Source organism: Mastomys coucha, unplaced genomic scaffold (assembly GCF_008632895.1).
Source record: "Mastomys coucha isolate ucsf_1 unplaced genomic scaffold, UCSF_Mcou_1 pScaffold22, whole genome shotgun sequence".
In the NCBI taxonomy this organism is placed as follows: Eukaryota; Metazoa; Chordata; class Mammalia; order Rodentia; family Muridae; genus Mastomys; species Mastomys coucha.
In genome coordinates, this window is record NW_022196905.1 from 158,498,389 (window position 1) to 158,508,096 (window position 9,708).

A 9,708-nucleotide genomic window follows, 5' to 3' on the forward strand; every position below is an offset into this window, starting at 1 on the left:
TTTGTATCAGATTGCAAACTCTGACTTCTGCCTCCACAGTTATCTTCTACTGTCTAGGGAACAATGACAGTGACTGGCTTTATGCTTCTCTTCAAGTTCACAGAGGCTTTCAACGCTGCTGGTGTGTCTCTGCAAATTAATGTGCTGAATTTAAAAAAATAGAATGAAATGATTAAAATGCCATTAAAATGATCTATAAATCTCGCACTTTAAGGAAGGACAGCACACATAATACATTATCGTCACAGTATAAGTGGGAATAATTAGTCTCACTCCAATTAAAGCTTGAGTTATGAGTGTATTGCAGTCTGAAACATTGGTATTTTTAGAAAGACAATAAAAGGCAGGAAGAAAGAGTATTGTGAGAGAGGCCTCTCTTCGGAGCTACCCCTACAGAGGTCATTGCAATAAGAAAGGCCATGGATTCCCAAAGGGTGGCTGTGTAACCTCACAACACCAAATGAGAGGACTTGACCTTGACAGTTCTACTTGTAGTGTGGCTGCTCATGACAGGAAAGCATTTATACTTCAGAAGAAAAATTCTCAAATTCCTAAGAGGTAAAAGCAGCTGCTTTTGGTCACCTCCCACAATGCTCCCCAAGCTTCACATGTCTGACCGAGTGACCACTGGTTCTCCACAGGACATAGAATATCTGCTACTGATAAAGGAGGTGGAGGCCTCTCACACGTCTCCTGTATTTTCCAGGTGTGGATTTGAACCTGAGATGGCCATGCATGACAGGTACTCTGACCCCGGTTGCATGAGGAGGGTGACTCCAGAACAAGAGAGCAGAGCGTAGAGACCAGGAGCTGCGGAGACCAGGTTTGCTGGCACAATCCCTGCCTATTGGTGTGTGACCCTTAGTCTCAGTTGTCAACTTGGTTGCATCTGGCTGGAGTCAACTAAGAAATAAACTGCTGGGTAATTCCTGTAAGAATTTCAATTGATCAGGGTATTTGAGGTAAGAAGACCCACCCTGGATGTGAGCATCAACTTTTGCTGGCCTTCCAGGGGAAAGCTTCGGTGTTTGCATTGCTTGCCTACACATTGTACTGTCAGCGTCATCTACTCTGCTTGGGTCTTGCTGTTGATTTCATCCACTCAGTCTCAGCCATGGCCACTCCCTGGACATCAGAATCCAACTTCTTTGATCCTCCAGACCATACTTTGTAAGTCAACCTAATAGTCTTCCTCTCAATATATAGTCACGGTACAAGTTCTGCTACCCTGGAGGACAGTACAGTGGGCATTTCGAACAGGCACTTCAGTGTTCTCTGTGGTCCTATGAGGCCTGAGAACTTCTTCCAAAAGCACTAGTTCTTTTTTGTTTTCCTTTAAAAGTTAACACTGTAGCTCAGAGACCAACAGAGCAATGGGTCTCATCATGGCGTCTTCATGCATATGTGTTAATCATTCTTGGTTCATATTTTCACCCCCTCTCCCACAGCCCTTCTCTGTTGACTCTGCCTGGTTCTGCTCCGCTCCTTTCTCTAAATAGTCTCCCTCTCTGCCTTCATGTCACATGGTCTGCTTTCCTCTCTCTCCCTCCCTTAGGTGTTTTCCTCTCTACTCATGATCCCCTGCATAGTCATGACCCCCCCAAATGTGCATATGTGTACTAACATACACACACACACACACACAAACACACACTGAAGTAGCCCCTGGGGCTCTTTATCCTCAGTCTGTGGCCCCCCTCCATTCCCAACACCAGCATCTGGGTGTCCTGGAGTTTGGTAAACCCCTGCCTTAGACTCATCCTCCTAGGCCCGTGGGCGTCTCTGTTCTAACTCTGTGGTTTCCAGCAGCAACTGGGTGCCCAGGAGTCAGGGAACCCCAACTTTGGCCTCAGCCTATGTCATTTCTTACTTGGACTGAGGCCTCCACCCAAGGCTGAATTCTCCCACTCCTTGAGTGGTGCATTGGTGTTGTCCACAAGGCCAGCACCCAGTGGTGTCGTAGGGTGAATGTAGTCTAGAATCTCCTGATTTGCCTGCCCAAGCTGTATTTCCACACCCCAGCAGCAAGGTAGATGGCAGGACCAGAGACATGCTGGAATCAGTTGTTACTTCTGATAGGATCTACCCTTAGTCTGCTGGGAGCTGGGCAGCTTATTGCAGATTATCATAATACTGTGGTCTCAGAGACTGCTTGAGCAGAGGAGCCCAGGGCCAGGTGATGTGATCACAAATGGAGTACTAACAAGAGCAAGGGAAAAGGGTGTGGAGGGTGAGGGCCTGAGTGGGCAGCATGTGAGTGGGCATCCTCCATGGGAGGGAACCCCTGGATAGGAGGCTGGGGACACACTTGTACTTGTCTGATCTGCTTGGTGCTGCCTGCCTGGGCACCTCTAATCTGGGTGGTGACAGCCTGCCTGGGCATGGCATTTATTACCCATAAACCCTTCCTCTAAAACCTTACCAGGTACCTTGTGAGTCACAGTGAGTGACTTTAAAGGGAGAGCAGTTACCTCAGGGGGCCTGGGCTGAAATGAAGGCCCCGTGGATGGGTACTCACCAGTAAGCCATCTCATCATGCTGAGGACGCGATGCGCTCACTGAAGTATAACCAAGACTGCAAACAAAGGACAGACACATAAAAAAAATCAATTAATTTAATTACAATCAAGTGAAAGGTGCCAGGAGAGGCCTCAGCGCAAGGCCTGGCTTGTTGTAATGCCAAGAATGATTAAAATTTACTGAAAAATTACTGTGCTGTTTTGTGGTTTGTGCTTTCTCAGTCTGACAACTCTTGATGTAAATAAATATAGACTTAATAATGATCACATTTGTTGGTTTACTGTAATCATATATAGTATACAGTAGTCATTATATACAGTACATATATGTATATATGTATATGATGATCTATATGATCTATGTATATGCATATGTGTATGTGTAAGATATATGCATACATACACATATATGATGTATGTGTGTATACCACAGTGAACACACACATGTATATGTATGTTTTATGTATATGTATATGATCTATGTGATGAGGCTAAAGCAATTATTGGTGCAATTATGCACATTTACCATGTGCTTCTTGCACTGTCACACTGCCACCCTGAAGACTGACAAAGGACCTGAAGGTGGGACAGAGTGAATGGTCCCTGCTGCTAGCTGATATCTAAGTGCCAGGCTGATTTCTCTTCTGAATATTGGCAGTATAAATGTGAAATCAGCTAAACACCTGAATTAGTAAATGAGATGATCATTCACAAAACAAAGATAAAAAGTCAGGAAGATGGTTGAGTCAGTCCAACTTTGTGCTATAAGGATTTTTAAAAGCAAAATTTCCACTGGGTGTGGGGGTAAATCACTCAAGAGGCAGAGGCAGATGGATCTCTCTAAGCTTCAGGTCATCCTTCCTGGTCTACACAGCAAGTTCTCAGGCAGCTAGAATTACATAGCGAGACCTTGTCCCCCCAAAATTTGCTGAACTACTTTACCAGCTGGGGTTTAAGATACTGTCCTCACCAAGAAGGGAGCCTAAAATCTATGAGGTAAGTTATAGAAATGTGACTGAGGATCTTGTGAACACCTTAAAGAAAAACGACGGATATGGCAAAGTGTACTTGCTGATTTGATTTTATAAGTTAAAAAAAAGTTGTACACTGGAAAACAGATGATGTAGATGATCAAGTCAGAGGACCACAGCTCAGATAGTTCACAGACGCTGAAATGGACATTTGATACCCACACATGGGTGGGGTGGTCCCCACTGAACTAACAATGGAGTGTCACTTAATACTTACCTAATGACAAAAATATTCACCAGTAGCCATTTTTAATTCTCGCAGATAAAGATATTGGTGACGTGGCACTTACATTATTACCAGAAACAGAAATCAATGGAACCTATATGTTTTGGTTTTATTTCTGTTGCTGTGATAAAATATCCTGACATAAATAACTTAGGCAGAGAAAGGGTTTATTTTAGCCACACTTCCAGGTTATGGTTCATCCTATCTGGGAGTCAAACGTAAAAAAGTGATCCTATCCACGGTCAAGGGCAGAGCGAAATAAACACATTCATGCTTATAGCTCACGCCGTGTTTTTCCAGTCTTAGTTCAGGACCCTCTGTCTAAGGAATGACGCCACCCACAGTGGACTAGCTCTTCCTACATTACTTAAATTCATTAAGATATTCTCTATAGATATATCCATGGTAGAAGAATCTTAATGAGATTCTCTTAATGAGATTCTCCTCCTAAGATATTCTAGCTTGTGTCAAGTTGACAGAGCTAGCCATCATGCTATGCTTTCAATGAATTCAACAAGCTAAATGCCTGTGTGTATTGTCATGAAGAAATCTACTTTGGAGTAGTATCTACAAAAGATGAGTACCCTAAAAGTCTACAAAAAGGGCACTTATAACAGCCTTGTTCACAGAGATGAAAGCAGCCATTGAGACAGAGCTTGCTCATCAATGTGGAGCCAAGCACTCTCTAGGATTATGAAGCTGTGAACTATGTACTTGATCTGTGTAGATTTATTCAATGCTGATAAGTGAAAGAAAGAGAAAATTCTGGAGAGAAATAGCTAGCTCACAGAGAAGTGTATGCATGTGCTTTGGAAATCTGTTTGTTGGTAATTGATTGTGTTAGCAAATGAGAAACCCATGGTGGATCACTTGCAGCTTGCTGTTTGAGGTTACTAGAGGACCTGTTGTCTGTAGGATGGCTGACTGCTGATGGGTCTGGGGAACATGGGAAGAGGGAGGCAAACCAAGAAGTACCAAGGAAATAGGGATTCCGTACCACGAATCCCTCAGCCTAGTTTTGCAGCTATGTGGGTGTGCATCGAAATGAAGAGAGAGCAAGATTGTCTGCAACACTCTGTTAAATAGAAAAAGAAGTATGTGAAAATTATAGCATGGATAGCTCTTATTACAAATAAAAGGGATAAATCTTACACACCTGCATTTATTTCAGAAAAGTGCTCGGTTTAGATTCCAAGCTTGTTGTCACGAGGATTAATTTTGATTCACTATCCGAATACGTCCCTTAGAAATTATTTAGTGGGACAGTTTTCCAGAGTGCAAACAAGCCAACGAAGGAGACCAAAAAACTAGAGAATTATTACGTGTAAGTAGAAAATTCTCTTGTCAGTCCCATATGCATAAAGTAACTAGTGTGGCAACTCCAGGGTCAATTATTTCATCCTGTTCCTGTCAACCATGATTCTTTCCTTCAAGAATATGTATGCGTTTCTACGCAGATGCACTAAACTTACCTATATATATGCAGTCTTCCTTTGAGATTTATGCTTACACTTGGAGCGCAGGGCCAAGGTCATTCTATAGGGGGTCATTCTATAGGGGGTCATTCTATAGGGGAAATCGTAATTCACAGTCAGGATAGATGAGATACTGTGAATTATTTCTTGTGACTAGTAGGCTGTGATTTCAGCCCAAAGTGAGCAATACCATGTCCGTTACATACAGAAATGACGGAGAATTATGTCTCAGAAAGTATAAGGCAGCCTCAAGCATATCGCTTTGTTCCAGGGTTCAATGCTATTTTTTTTATATATATAATGAAATATTGGAACAGTATGCCAGAAAGCTAGATTGATGGAAAAAATAAAGACTTTTCTTCTGAGTTAAACAAATATGGGCTGACACACTATGGTGTGGGAGAAAAAGTGGTAGGTATTACAAGAAATATGCTTACCACGCACAGTGTTCTTTCAATTAGGTATCTAGCCTTGGCATAGAACCCAAGGCAATCAGGAATTCTCCCTTACTCAATTTTAAAAGATGAGATTACTTTCCCAGTGAGGGAGAAGTCTGAGATAGACTATGGAAAGTTCTTTGCTTATACCCCTTGGGCTCTGGCCACGTGAAGCACCCCCTCCCGCCCCCTGTGTACACATTCTCTTAAGAGGATTGATGGCTTCAAGGCAATCATACAGCTTCCCCCTCACAGTAAGCTGGCAATCCCCTTCGTTCTGCTCTTATGCAAAGCCTCCTTCTACGCACCACGATGGATGACCAAGCATCTGCTCTGCCGGGTCTTAACCATAAGGGACAGAACCGGCTTCACTCCCACATCCCTACCCTCATTGCTGCTGCTTCTGCTCCTAAGCACCTTTCTCTACTCACTGGAGTTGGTACCATGTGTAATGAAGAGATAGAGCCAAGCCACTCGCACTGTGTAACCATGATGAGGACAAGCAGGACACCAGACCAGAGGGAGCCGAGTCATCTGTGCTGTGTCACCATGATGGGGACATGAATGACGCCTAGATCTGTGGTGTTGTCCTATAAGCAGGAGACCTGGGCTGCGGCCCGCCTGTCTGGCTGTGGGTCTCTCTCCCTGGAGGCAGAGGACCTACTGCTGAGGCCCAGGTCTCTCTCTTTCCCGGGGCTGGCCTGTTTGGTGTACGGTGCCTTAATTAAAAAGGAGGCAATGTATGAATGAGTTATTTTATTGTAGGAAGGCTATGCTGGTTAAGTAGAGAGAAAGAAAGAAGAGGAAGGAGAGAGAAAAAGAAGGAGATGGAGAAAGGCAGAGAAGAGATCAAAGAGCAGAGAGGAGAGAGGAAGGGTAAGGGTAAGAGAAGAGTGAGGAGGGGCAAACCACCCCTTTTATTGTATGGGGAGTGGCATGCCTGGCTTGTGGTCAGATGACTGTGTGTAAGGTCCAGCTAGAATGCTGGGAGTTTGAGGCAGTGTCTGCCTGATAGTGCACACATCTCCTACAGGGGCATCTGTGAGGGGTCTGGGCTGAAATCTGAGCCATTGGTCTCAGGAGCAATCACCGAACGCCTACCGTCCCTTATAAGCAAATGCTCAGTGGGTCTCTGGGGTTCCAAGGTGGCTCTGCTCTACTGGACTCCAACGGTCAGAACTGCTCACTGCCCCACACTGTGGGATCTTCTAACTTGTTTCAATCTCACTGGTGTCTTTGGTCTTCTCAGCCTCAAATCCCACCTCGCCCAAGACTGCACATGGGCAGAAGCCTTACAAGTTTGCAACCTCGATCCCCCTGGGAGTTTCCTTCCTTCCCCACACACCTTACCACTGAGCGAAGATACCAGGAGCCCAAAGAAACCTCTAGCTCAACCCTCCCAGCTCCCTCTGGATCCTTGCTTTAATAAGCTTCTCGGAGCCTCCAGAAGTGTGGCCAGAGTCTGCTAGGTCAATGGACTCCCGTTTTCCTGCCTCCATAGGAGGGGACCAACACAGCATGGGATTACCCGCTTCTTGTTCTTGCCCACAAGTATCACAGACCATGTTGTGTGCTTTCCTAAACCTGCACCGAGGTTTCTTACAAGGCACCTGATACCCTCACTTGTTAAGATAGAGACTTACACCTGGTGATTCAGACTCCTCCAGCATGGGCAAAAGGGTAAGTCTACCAAGCTATATTGTTTTAATTTTATTTTTAGTTTTATTGGGTGCATTTTAACACAATCCTAACAGTTTCTCTGTTCCATAACTCAATCAGTATAGATATAACATTTTCTAACCTTAACCATTACTACTTTATCTGCAACCAATGTCAAAAGCTAAGTCTTCCTTGGGAATGAACAGTCCTGCTTCACCCACAGAGCCAGCCTTGATTCCCTTCAAAGGACTTGGAGTTGGCTCTGTGGGTGGAGCCTGACTGTTGGTCTTGCTGCTGCTCCAGGGTGTGCAATGACGCCCCATTCTTCACTGCTGCTCTACCATCCTCCGTTCCTGACTTAGTCTGTGTGAGACAATGAGTCAGGAGAGTCTGGAGTAGTGAGATCATCCATTTCACCATCTCACCTGCTCCAGTCTCTGACACAGAGATGTGCAGCGTGCTTTCAGAATCCGAGCAGCTTATCTGTACACTTGTCTTTCCTAGTGTAAACTCTAGTATTTCTTTACACTGCTCTACGTTTCAGGGAACCAGGCAGCCTCTTCATATTGTATTTGCTTATAGTTATCATACACATGTATGGGTGTGGTATGTGAGTATGGATGTATGTGTGCCACAGTGCACATGCTATAGCACACATGCCGTCGTTTACATGTAGGGATGGGATGGCACTATTGTGACTTGGTTTTCTCTGTCCTCCTTTCTGGGTGGAAGGATTTGAACTCAGAACTTCTGGGTTGTGCAGCGAGCACTTTTACTTGCTGAACTGTCTTCCTGCTTCACCTTCTTTATTTTATATGTTTTCTAATTTATAAACTTCTGATTTTATTGCCATGGATTTACTATTATTTCATTTCTTCTTTGTTCTGTTATTGATAGCTTAATACATTTGCAGTTTGTTTTTTCATAATGAGTAATAGAATATTTTAAACTGGTAATAGTCACAGAATGTTAGCTTTGTCCTAAGGCTGTTGGGTCTCTGTGTGTGTGTACACATATATACACATGTGTGATTTATTAGAATGACTTACAGGCTGTGGTCCAGAAAACCCAACAATGTCTGGCTGTGAATGGGAAGTTCAAGAATGCAGAGTTTTCTCAGTCCACAGGGCTGGGTATCTCAGCTGGTCTTCAGTGCAGGCTGAAATCGTGAAGAACTAGACTTCAGTGGATGTGCTAGGAAGGTGAGGGCAAACTGGCAAAGAGCAAAAGCTCCTTCTTCCATATCCTTATATACTATCAAATATAAACCTATATAATATATAGACTTCCAGCAGAAGGTGTGGTCCAGATTCAAAGGTGTGTCTTCTCACCTCAAGAGCCAGATTAAAATTAATGTCTTCTTGCCCAAATATAGGACTAAAGGAGTGTGGTCTTTCCACCTCAACCTGGAGATCTGGATTAAAAGCCTGTGTCTTTCTACTGCAAAGATCTGGATTAGAAGTGTGTCTATCTACTTCAAATTAAAGTACCCTTGGAGCAGCCAAGGGTGCCCTGCTCTTAGCCAGAGTTCCTGGGGCTGACACCACATATGTGTTAGTGAACCGACTCTGATGGCTATTCCTAGTTGGAAACTTGACTACATCTGAAATTAAGTATAATCATGGCTAGAGGGGCACATGCTGGATTTTAAAGATACTTAGAGGCAGGGTCCTCCTAAGGGTTAGGGCCGAGCATCTCCTTAGCTGTGATTCACTTGCTAGGATAGGAGATTAAGACCACCTGGAGCTGATAAACAAATATGCATTCAATATCGGGGTGGCAGCAAGAGCTGCTAAGCCTGGATGTGCAGGTTTTTCAAAACATTATCAATATCTGGGCAGTGGTTTGGTAATGGTGGAGCACCTCTCCTCATTGAAGACTAATGAGGCTGCCTTAACTCGGTCCCTCTGGAGTCATAAAGGGACTTTAATTTTTCATCTAGCACTAGATACTGTGGCACTGTAATTAATAAATACCAACCTTATTATCTAGTCTGGCTTGAAGTCCCAAAATTCCCCTGTTGCTAAGAAAAATGTCCTTGTTTTGTCTCTCCTTGCCATAACTCCACTCTACCATGGAAGGACATGTAGGTATCAAATCCCCAGCTCACACCTCTCTTCTCATCTCTGACGTGTCTTGGGATCTTATGAAGAAACCCGTTTCCATCCACCCTTGGGTTTTGATTGCTAGTCCTGGTTTACAGTCCTAACAGTGTCTAGTGCCCAAGAGGGAACTGGACATAGAGGTCAGGACTGAGAGGAAGAGGAACCCAAGAAGCTCCATGAGGAGAGACTATCTGGATGTGGATGGATGTAGCTCCATGAGGATAGACAGTGTCTGGATGTGGATGGATGTAGCTCC

General features: G+C 44.1%; 1 long non-coding RNA gene across 1 annotated transcript in view; it reads right to left on the bottom strand.

Moving 5' to 3' along the window:
• Positions 1-9,708, bottom strand: part of LOC116071166 — an 18,439-nt gene continuing 8,731 nt past the window's right edge. The window contains exons 2-3 of the long non-coding RNA XR_004110738.1: positions 2,519-2,575; positions 1-144 (exon numbers count right to left, since the gene is read on the bottom strand). This is a non-coding gene — a long non-coding RNA (uncharacterized LOC116071166). The remainder of the gene's footprint in view (positions 145-2,518; positions 2,576-9,708) is intronic.